We start from the raw sequence: 12,151 nt of genomic DNA on the forward strand, positions 1-12,151 counted from the left end.
TATTCTGATGAATCTGCCTTTGAAGGCTAATATATCCCTTCGAAGGTGCAGTGCTCAGAACTGTACACAGATGTGGTCTAACTAGGGTTTAAAATAATTTGGTTGGGGGATGGGCACCAGATTGAAATATTAGAAAGGAGAAACAAGGTGCACAGAGGACTGAGAGAGACAAGTAGCACTAGAGTAAAGAATAGTTCAGAAATACGAGGGATCAAACAGGGAGCAAATGCGAAGCAGTCTAAGATGAGTTTGGAATGCATGTGCATAAATGCACGTAGCGTGGTAAATAAGGTTGGTGAGCTGCAGGCACAAGTCACCACATGGGACTATGCTTTAATGGCAGTAAGAGAGATCTGGCTCAAAGAAAGGGAGGATTGGGTACTTAATATTCTTGCCTACAAGGTATTCAGGAAAGATAGGGAAGGAAAGAAAGGAGGAGGTGTGGCAGTAATGATCAAAGAAACTATTATAGCACTGGAAATGGATGATGTAGTTGAGGGGTCAAAGACAGAATCTATTTGGTTAGAATTAAGGGACAATAGAGGAGCTATTATGCTTTTGGGTGTATACTATAGGCCACCAAATAGTGGGAAGGAGATAGAGGAGCAAATTTGCAGGCAAATTACAGAAAGATGCAAGAACTATAAAGTAGTGATAAGAGGAGACTTCAATTATCTCAGTGTAGACTGGGAAAGTAATGGTGAATTGGGCAAAGAGGGGAAGGAATTCCTGAAATGTATAGAAGAGAACTTTCTTGATCAATGTGTTTCCGGCCCAACGTGGAAGAAAGCAGTGCTGGATCCAGTTCTGGGAAATGAAGTCATAGAATAGAATCATAGGATGGTTACAGAAGTAGTCCATTCGGCCCGTCGAGCCCGTGCCAGCTCTCTGCAAGAGCAATCCAGCTAGTCCCATTCCCCTCCCCTTTCCCCGTAGTCCTGCAAATTTTTTCCCTTCAAGTACTTATCCAATTCCCCTTTGAAAACCACGATTGAATCTGCCTTCACCATCCCTTTAGGCAGTGCATTCCAGATCTTAGCCACTTGCTGCGAAATAAAGTTTTTCCTCAGTTCTTTAGTTCTTTTGCCAATCACCTTAAATCTATGCCCTCTGGTCCTTGACCCTTCCACCAATTTCTCTCTATCTACTCTGTCTAGACCCCTCATGATTTTGAACACCTCTATCAAATCTCCTCTCAATCTTCTCTACTCTAAGGAGAAAACCCCCAGCTTCTTCAGTCTATCCATGTAACTGGAGTCCTTCATTCCTAGAACCATTCTAGTACATCTTTTCTGAACCCTCTCCAAGGCCTTCACATCCTTCCTAAGGTGTGATGCTCAGAATTGGACACAACACACCAATTGTGGCCGAGCCAGTGTTTTATAAAGGTTCATCATAACTTCCTTGCTTTTGTACTCTATGCCTCTATTTATAAAGCCCAGGATACCATATGCTTTTTTAACTGCTTTCTCAACCTGCCCTGCCACCTTCAACAGTTTGTGCACATATTGTGTACACCTGTTTCGGCACCCCCTTTAGAATTGTACCATTTAGTTTATATTGCTTCTCCTCATTCTTCCTACTGAAATGTATCAGTTCACACTTCTCTGCATTAAATTTCCTCTGCCATGTGTCCGCCCATTCCACCAGCCAGTCTATGTCCTCTTGAAGTCTGTCACTATCCTCCTCACTCTTCACTACACTTCCAAGTTTTGTGTCATCTGCAAATTTTGAAATTGTACCCTGTACACCCAAGTCCAAGTCAAAAATATATATCAAGAAAAGCAATGGTCCTAGTTCCGACCCCTGGGGAACACCACTATATACCTTCCTTCAGTCCGAAAAACAACCGTTCACCACTACACGCTATTTCCTGTCACTTAGACAATTTCGTATCTATGCTGCCACTACCCCTTTTATTACATGGGCTTCAACTTTGTTGACAAGCCTATTATGTGGCACTTTATCAAATGCCTTTTGGAAGTCCGCATACACCACATCAACCACATTGCCCTCATCAACCCTCTCTATTACCTCATCAAAGAACTCAATCAAGTTGGTTAAACACAATTTGCCTTTAACAAATCCGTGCTGGCTTTCCTTAATTAATCCACACTTGGCCAAGTGACTGTTAACTTTGTCCCGGATTATTGTTTCTAAAAGTTTCCCCACCACTGTAGTTGCTGGGTTTATCCTTACACCCTTTTTGAACAAGGGTGTAACATTTGCAATTCTCCAGTCCTCTGGCACCATCGCCTTATCTAAGGATGATTGGAAGATTATGGCCAGTACCTCTGCAATTTCCACTCTTACTTCCCTCAACAACCTAGGATGCATCCCATCCCGACCCGGTGACTTATCTATTTTAAGTGCAGCCAGCCTTTCTAATACCCCCTCTTTATCAATTTTTAGCCCATCCAGTATCTCAACTACCTCCTCTTTTACTGTGACTTTGGCAGCATCTTCTTCCTTGGCAAAGACAATTGCAAATGTTACACCCTTGTTGATAAAAGGGTGTAAGGATTGACCCAGCAACTATAGGCTATTCAGTTTAACCTCAGTAGTGGGGAAACTTTTAGAAAAGGTGATCCGGGACAGAATTGACAGTCAGTTGGACGAGGGTGGATTAGGGAAAGCCAGCATGGATTTGTTAAAGGCAAATCATGTTTAACTAACCTGATAGAGTTTTTTGATGAGGTAACAGAGAGGGTAGATGAGGGCAATGCAGTTGATGTGATGTATATGGACTTTCAAAAGGTGTTTAATAAAATGCCACACGGTAGGCTTATCATCAAGATTGCGGCCCATGGAATAAAGGGGCAGTAGCAACGTGGATACAGAATTGGCTAAAGGACAGGAAACAGAGAGTAGTGGTGAAAGGTTGTTTTTCGGACTGGAGGCAGGTGTATAGCGATGTTCCCCAGGGGTCAGTCCTGGGACCACTGCTTTTCTTGATATATATTAATGACTTGGACTTGGGTGTACAGGACACAATTTCAAAATTTGCAGATGACACAAAACTTGGAAGGGTAGTAAACAGTGAGAAGGATAGTGATAGACTTCAAGAGGATATAGACAGGCCAGTGGCATGGGCAGACATGTGGCAGATGAAATTTAACCGCGGAAAAATGCGAAATGATACATTTTGGTAGGAAGAATGAGGAGACACAATATAAACTAGAGGGCACAACTCTGAAAGGGGTACAGGAAGAGAGATCTGGGGGTATATATGCACAAATCGTTGAAGGTGACAGGGCAGGTTGAGAAAGCAGTTAAAAAAGCTTACGGGATACTGGGCTTTATAAATAGAGACATAGGGCTCGATTTTAGGGTCGGGTTTCCAGCGGGGGGGCCCCGAAAATCCTGATATGAGGTCACGTGACCGGATCGCGCCACGATCCCGACCACTTCCGGGTTCCCCGATGACGTGCGGGGCTGCGTGCGTGGCCCCCGCTGGTGGGAATCCCGCAGGCAATTAAAGCCAGCGGGGTTCCACTTGAGAGTACTTACCTTGCTTGTTGAGGTCAGTTAATGAGCTGAATCAGCTGTCAAAAGAGGAAGTGTGGGATTTTACCTGCATCGCAGACTGTTTCACACACTGGGGGAAACAGTCTCTCTCCAACCAGGCGTGTTGCAGCCAGCAGCCTGTGGCAGCTGCCAAGGTGCACTCCACGGGGGAGAGCCCTCACCCACGCAGGAGGCCATCGCGTCACATAGGGCAACCCCTGCCCCCCACCACCCCCCGCCAAGCCAGAGGACAGACCGACACGAAACCGCAGCCCCAGTCCGAGGAACCACCCACCTACCCTGCACAACCCCTCAGACCAACACCTGCCAGATGGGTGGTGCGTGGACACCCTCGGAGGACGAACAGCATGACCAGCCCCAGCAGCCTCGCAGTCCACGCAGTCCGCCGCAGAGACGTGGAGCCCCCCAACACGGTGTTGTTGCACGCCCACCTGCACAGCAGGAGGGAGGGCTACCGCAGAGAGAGACGCATCGCAGAGGGCACTACCCCCGCCACATGGTCCACAGACCGATGCGAAGCTCCCCGGACCTCTCCGAGCAGCAGTGCACATGGAGGCGCAGATTCGCTCGACATGTAGTCGTGGAGATCTGCAGGCTCTTTCATGCCGAGCTGCTCCTGGCTGGCCCCAGCACCAAGTGCTTACCTGTCGCTGCCAAAGTCACCACTGCCCTCCACAACTTCTCCTCCGCATCCTTCCAGGGTGCAGCCAGCTACACCGCCGATGTCTCTCAGTGGTCTGCGCAGAAGAGCCCTGCAAATACACCTGCACCTACTCTGCAGTAACACGATGGGTGGCATCAGTGGTGGGTCCTCATAGTGATACCCAGGAGCGGGCATTATTGGACACAACAGACAGGATTCGCGGAGACATGGCAGTGGTGGTGCCAATATAATGTGTGCTGTTTGTTGCTCTGAAATTCAATATAGGTAACACCCATGGCAAATCCTCCGACACCCTTATGCACCCCCTTCATGCTCACGAAACATTTGCCTTACGCTGCCTACTGCACATATGTGATGCATGCCCTGTGGCTGCAGCACAGGTGGTGGCAGGTTGAGTGAGGCTGGCCGTGAGGGAGATGCACGAGAGGGTGAGTATGGGATAGAGCCATGAGATTGTATGAGGATTGGGTCGCGTGTTAGTGGCAGGATGAGTACTGGCGAGGTGAGTAGGTGGAGGTAAGATGAGGATGGGGTTTGAGTGGGTATGAGGGGTGATGTGACAGAGTAGTGTTGGCGGTGCCGAACGAGATGTGGGGTTGGGGCAGTGTTGTGGCAGATGGAGTGTAGGGGAAAGACTTCGTGTTCTCACTGTGGCTGACCTACTGAGGTCATTGCAGCGCCTCCTGCACTGTATGCAGGTGGGCGATATGTTGGTTGCGCAGGTGACCCCCTCTGCCACCTCGAGCCAGGCTTTCTTGGTGGCAGAGGCTGGCCGCTTCCTCCCGCCCGCCGGGTGGAAGATCTCTGTCTTCGCCCTCCTCCTCACCCCATCTGATGATACCTGGGGTGAGGCATCATTAAACTGGGAGCAGCCTTCCCCCTGGGCTGCTCCATGCTGAAATTTGTTCCATTGGTTGCAGCATCTGTCAGTGGAGGACTGCCCCTTTAACTAGAGAGCCTCCAGCTGACAGATCGTACTGCGCATGCGCAGCCCGCCCGACGCGCAGACCAGCAGCGTGGACCCCGGAGGAGCAGGTAATTGATTCCTATTAGTGTGTTGCCTGCTACGATCGCGCGGGCAACCCACTAATTTCACCGAGCGTGTTGACCACGCTCCCGAAACCCAACCCGCCGGAAACCCGCAGGCCTGGTAACATCGAGCCCATAGAGTGCAAAAGTAAGGAAGTCATAATGAATCTTTATAAAACTCAGGAGCTTTTTCCCTTCGTTGAGGGTTCTATAACAAGGGGGCATAGATTCAAGGTAAAAGGCAGGAGGTTTAGAGGGGATTTGAGAAAGAACTTTTTCACCCAGAGGGTGGTTGGAGTCTGGAACTCACTGCCTGAGAGGGTTGTGGAGGCAGGAACCCTCACAACATTCAAGAAGCATTTGGATGAGCACTTGAAATGTCATAGCATACAAGGCTACGGACCAAATGCTGGAATATGGGATTAGATTAGACTGGGCTTGATGGCCGGCGCGGACACGATGGGCCGAAGGGCCTCTATCCGTGCTGTATAACTCTATGACTCTAAAACACTGGTTCAGCCACAACCAGAGTATTGTGTCCAGTTCTGGGGACTGCACTTCAGGAAAGATGTGAAAGGCCTTAGAGAGGGTGCAGAAGAGATTTACTAGAATGATTCCAGGGATGAGGGACTTTAGTTACGTGGATAGACTGGAGAAGCTGGGGTTGTTCTCCTTGGAACAGAGACAGTTGCGAGGAGATTTGATCGAAGTTTTCAAAATCATGAAGGGTCTAGACAGAGTAGATAGTGAGAAACTGTTCCCATTGGTGGAAGGATCAAGGACCAGAGGGCATAGATTTAAGGTGATTGGCAAAAGAACCAAAGGTGACGAGGAAAAATTTTTTACACAGCGAGTGGTTAGGATCTGGAATGCACTACCTGAGGGGGTGGTGGAGGGAGATTCAATCATGGCCTTCAAAAGGGAATTGGATAAGTACTTGAAAGGAAAATAAATTGCAGGGCTACAGGGAAAGGGCAGGGGAATGGGCTAGCTGGATTGCTCTTGCATTGAGCTGGCACAGCCTCAATGCAATGTATGGGCCGAATGGCCTCCTTCCGTGCTGTAAACTTTCTATGATTCTATGAGTCCATGCATGAAGGAATATAAAGTTTGTGGAAATCATTAATCAATGATCTGCCTTTGTGCTTGAATGTGAAATTATCAAAGTCTATTGTCATGGAGAAATCAAATATATTGTAACTACTTTGTATATTTTTATATAAATAAAGCCAAAAGTATAGAATTTAAACTTGTCAAATATCCATTTAGTCTACAACGCCTTTTGAGAGTTAGGAAGTAAGGTTTCACATTTGTTTAGTACTGCCAGATGGTAGATCTTCCTTTAGAAATAAATTCATGGTTACATAAGCCTGATTTATGTATGCTACATTAAACTTTCCAGCAGTCATTAACAGTTAATTAGAATTTTCTCTAACAAGTCCAAGCACACATTTAGCGGAAGTTACCCACAGGCAGATTTCTCTGGCATATCCATTGCGTTTAGGCAGAATCCACTTCTTACACTTCAAAGATGTTCAGAAATTAAAATTTGTGCCCACTAAGTTTTATTTATGTACTTTTGATTATATTTTTGCAAGTCGTATATAATAGTAATAATTGCAGACATGGGATCAGCTTCCACATGTATGGTGGTGACACTCAGCTCTACTCCTCCACCACCTCTCTCAATCTCTCCACTGCCAGACTGCTTGTCTGACATCTAGTCATGCATGAGCCACAATTTCCTCCAGCTAAATGTTGGGAATAAAAGCCATTCTCTTTGGCCCCCACCACAAACTCTGTACCCTTGCCACCGACTCCATCCATCACCCTGGCCACTGTTCCAGGCTGAAGCATATTGTTCAAAACTTCAGGGTCCTATTCGACCCCGAGAGGGTGGGGGTGGGTGGATGGAAGCATGTCTCCTGCAATGACACAGACTTTGCCCATTGGTACTTAAAAATTACCTTGGGGTCCTATTGCCATCATAGGACCCAATTTGCATGGGCTTGTTTCTGGTCAATTAGCAGGCCATTCATTTCAAGGATCCCGCTAAAATGGCAATGGCTCGGATGTCGTCAGGAATGGGGTGGTAAATGCTGTGATTTTCAGTGTACTATCGCCCCATTCCTGCCCAAAAATGAGGATGTAAATCGCCACTCCAGTCTTCATGAGCAATGTGAAGGAAGTGCGATTACATGGGAAGATTGACCTGTTTATTCAAAGAAAATGAAAGCCATGGATCTCTGCAGTTGTTTGTATATTTTTGCTCAATGCTGGGTTTTCATCACTGATTTGCATTATATCTTTTTGGAACCTTTTGAAGTAAAGCTTCCATTCCTTTTGGGTAAAGCTAATTAAGACTGCATTTATAAAAACTTCAAACTTCATAACATATAGCAAAATAATTTATTTGTTATAGAGTGAACAATTTTTGAAAGTTACCAGTGCATATTTTAATACTTGTCATAAATACATTTTAACTATGAATAACATCTTTAATAATGTAACATTGGTCTACTATACTGTAGTGCACAGTGTAACACTACTAAATAATGACATCTATTTCTTCTTTGTAGTAACAATGAGTACAACCGCTGGAATTCCTAAAAGAATTTTTAAACACCTATGATTAATATTCACTTGGCAGACACACTGAACTAAATGGCTGAACCGTATACACCTTAAATATTCATACAGGTGCTATATAATCCAATATTTATTGCATACCATAAAGTTAAAATGTGCCTGTGCATGAAAGTTTAGGCACATAGTGCAAGATTTGCTCCGGATTTGATGCAATAGCTTCAGAAATTCCCTTTCATGTAATGTAACAGTTGATACTTGTAAGGATGGTTTTGGTATCAGGGAATACATTGACAAAACATTTTGCAAATATGGTGGTTAGAAAAATCAAAACACATCTGTGGCATTGCAAATTAATAATATGTAATTTACAATAATAGTAAACTTTTTCTGTAATTTATTTAATTTTTGGTATGAAAAATAAAACTAATCTACTTAGGCTGTGAAACTACTATAATTAGGTGAAGTTAGTATATTGATTAAAAATGGTCATCTACCCAAATAAACCCAGATAAATATACATGTAATATGTCTATAAATTTATTTTGATGTCCTTTAGTGGCATTTTATTTGTCATTGCATGGCATTGCTTTTTTGCTGACTGACTCATTTACTCTGATGTTAGTAACAATATTTTGTTGTATTTTTAACAGAACAAAGCCATAATAAATAGACAGCTTCTGTTTGGCAATTGATTTGATGTACAGTGTTAAGAAACCTAATTTGATGTGCATGCCTTACAAACCCACAAAAGTGTGGGCATCTTACAGTAGATTTATTGGGAGTATTTTCAGAGTTCAGCTTCAAAAAATCTCAAACTATATATTTTTTCTTGCTACAATACCAAACCAATATATTAGCACAATCATGAAGTTACCTGTGTTCGATCTACTTCTGGTTTTCTTTCTACTTACGATATGCAATGCTGCTTTGAATTATGTAACAGTGTACAGGTTATAAAACCTATTTGTCATTTAATGCACTTGTTTAGACGACAACAGGGTGGAACATATTGGCAAACTGAGTAAAATAAACAGCATGTTTACAGAATTAATGTATGTTGACTATACTGCCAATAAATCCTAAATCTATACTGACTTGCACCATGAACAGCACCATAAAGACTTTTATGCCCCTAAAGCATCAGTGCAATTTCTAACATTCCCTTTTTTCTCCAACAACTTAGTAAGATGCAATATCTCTTATAAAAACAATACACCATCAGCTAATTCACAAAAAAAGTTCTTACATATTGTGTTGGATGTTTTGTAGCTCTATATTTAGCAATTTTATTTGCTTTTTAATTAACAACTGGTATTTTATTTCAGTTTTTAATACAATATCCTTAATACATGTGGATCAGCCTATTTACAGTTACATTTTATGTAAATTAAGGTGCATCAAGATGGTAAGAGCGTACAATAATATTTGCATACAATTACCAACAGCAGCACATTAAAGTACAAAACAGGTCACCATTATTGTTGAATAAAAAAATCTTATTGTGAGGGCAATTTTTGTTCCCTTTATGTCTTACTGACCTTATGGAATCTCGTTCTTCCTATTTAACACTTTGCTACCAGTGTACTCATTTTGGTTAATAAGGCCTAATGAAAGTTAATCAGTGCAATAACATACAGCTGCAAATACCCATATATTTACATAATTTTACCAAAATTACTTATAACGTGATAACAGTACATATTCATCTGTTTCCTGATTAAAAGTGCAGAGGTAAATTCCAAGTTAAAAACACTCACAATATAGCACATAGCACCACCATTTAAAAAAGGCTTCTCAGCCTGTTTTTGGTTTATCAGATGTGTTGTGATAAGTAAACAATTCAAAAACACAGTGTCAATAAAATGTCCTTATCTTACAAAGCTACATATTGTGTACTATATGTACAAACAGTGCTTTTCACTGTTGGAGCCTTACACTTGAAGATAAAACATAGAAGTATCCTTTCACAAAACAATTTTAAGAGAAATAAATATAAACACCAACCATAAATACAATATTATACATCAAAATGTCCAGATTTATCTACAGACATAGAACACAGAGGTATGTATGAGTTTGTCCTTCATCTTGTTCCAGCTTGTCTCATGTAACGTTTCACCTCCTTGGTAATCCACAAACGAAGAACACCGACTAAAAAAGGACAAATGATAACTCAGTCAAAGCCAAATCATTAAGATAAAAAATAATGCTACAGCAACATTTGCTAAAATCCTGTGATGCAAAGAGAATTATCAGACCATACTTTAAAAATCATTACAAAGGTAACCTCAAAAGTCATCAGAAAATATGCACTGACATCACAAATACAGCTTTTTTCTGCACATTGTAAGGTTTTCAAAATTATCTACAAAATAGAATCATAGAATCATAGAAGTTTACAACATGGAAACAGGCCCTTCGGCCCAACATGTCCATGTCGCCCAGTTTATACCACTAAGCTAGTCCCAATTGCCTGCACTTGGCCCATATCCCTCTATACCCATCTTACCCATGTAACTGTCCAAATGCTTTTTAAAAGACAAAATTGTACCCGCCTCTACTACTGCCTCTGGCAGCTCGTTCCAGACACTCACCACCCTTTGAGTGAAAAAATTGCCCCTCTGGACCCTTTTGTATCTCTCCCCTCTCACCTTAAATCTATGTCCCCTCGTTATAGACTCCCCTACCTTTGGGAAAAGATTTTGACTATCTACCTTATCTATGCCCCTCATTATTTTATAGACTTCTATAAGATCACCCCTCAACCTCCTACTCTCCAGGGAAAAAAGTCCCAGTCTATCTAACCTCTCCCTATAAGTCAAACCATCAAGTCCCGGCAGCATCCTAGTAAATCTTTTCTGCACTCTTTCTAGTTTAATAATATCCTTTCTATAATAGGGTGACCAGAACTGTACACAGTATTTCAAGTGTGGCCTTACTAATGTCTTGTACAACTTCAACAAGACATCCCAACTCCTGTATTCAATGTTCTGACCAATGAAACCAAGCAAGCTGAATGCCTTCTTCACCACCCTATCCACCTGTGACTCCACTTTCAAGGAGCTGTGAACCTGTATTCCTAGATCTCTTTGTTCTATAACTCTCCCCAACGCCCTACCATTAACGGAGTAGGTCCTGGCCCGATTCGATCTCCCAAAATGCATCACCTCACATTTATCTAAATTAAACTCCATCTGCCATTCATCGGCCCACTGGCCCAATTTATCAAGATCCCGTTGCAATCCTAGATAACCTTCTTCACTGTCCACGATGCCACCAATCTTGGTGTCATCTGCAAACTTACTAACCATGCCTCCTAAATTCTCATCCAAATCATTAATATAAATAACAAATAACAGCAGACCCAGCACCGATCCCTGAGGCACACCGCTGGTCACAGGCCTCCAATTTGAAAAACAACCCTCTACACCCACCCTCTGTCTTCTGTCGTCAAGCCAATGTTGTATCCAATTGGCTACCTCACCTTGGATCCCGTGAGATTTAACCTTATGTAACAACCTACCATGCGGTACCTTGTCAAAGGCTTTGCTGAAGTCCATGTAGACCACGTCTACTGCACAGCCCTCATCTATCTTCTTGGTTACCCCTTCAAAAAACTCAATCAAATTCGTGAGACATGATTTTCCTCTCACAAAACCATGCTGACTGTTCCTAATCAGTCCCTGCCTCTCCAAATGCCCGTAGATCCTGTCTCTCAGAATACCCTCTAACAACTTACCCACTACAGATGTCAGGCTCACCGGTCTGTAGTTCCCAGGCTTTTCCCTGCCGCCCTTCTTAAACAAAGGCACAACATTTGCTACCCTCCAATCTTCAGGCACCTCACCTGTAGCGGTGGATGATTCAAATATCTCTGCCAGGGGACCCGCAATTTCCTCCCTAACCTCCCATAACGTCCTGGGATACATTTCATCAGGTCCCGGAGATTTATCTACCTTGATGCGCGTTAAGACTTCCAGCACCTCCCTCTCTGTAATATGTACACTCCTCAAGACATCACTATTTATTTCCCCAAGTTCCCTAACATCCATGCCTTTCTCAACCGTAAATACCGATGCGAAATATTCATTTAGGATCTCACCCATCTCTTGTGGTTCCGCACATAGATGACCTTGTTGATCCTTCAGAGGCCCTACTTTCTCCCTAGTTACTCTTTTGCCCTTTATGTATTTGTAGAGAAACCAATTTAGAAACACTAATGTATGTAAAATTGGAACACCAGGAACAGTTACAAAAATATTTTGTGCATGTAAATGTTCATATCTGGTGAAAATTGAACAAGTTTTTTTGAGTTACTTAAGTAGAAAATTAGTATTTCTG

At 43.0% G+C, this 12,151-nt stretch overlaps 1 protein-coding gene across 1 annotated transcript in view; it reads right to left on the reverse strand.

Annotated features, from left to right (window-relative positions):
- Positions 1–7,611: 7,611 nt before the first annotated feature.
- Positions 7,612–12,151, reverse strand: part of adamts9 (ADAM metallopeptidase with thrombospondin type 1 motif, 9) — a 259,676-nt gene continuing 255,136 nt past the window's right edge. Inside the window, exon 40 of the mRNA XM_067998852.1 lies at positions 7,612–9,961. The gene's annotated coding sequence lies outside the window, so the exon portion shown is untranslated. The remainder of the gene's footprint in view (positions 9,962–12,151) is intronic.

This window comes from Heptranchias perlo, chromosome 17 (genome assembly GCF_035084215.1).
Source record: "Heptranchias perlo isolate sHepPer1 chromosome 17, sHepPer1.hap1, whole genome shotgun sequence".
NCBI classification, from domain to species: Eukaryota; Metazoa; Chordata; class Chondrichthyes; order Hexanchiformes; family Hexanchidae; genus Heptranchias; species Heptranchias perlo.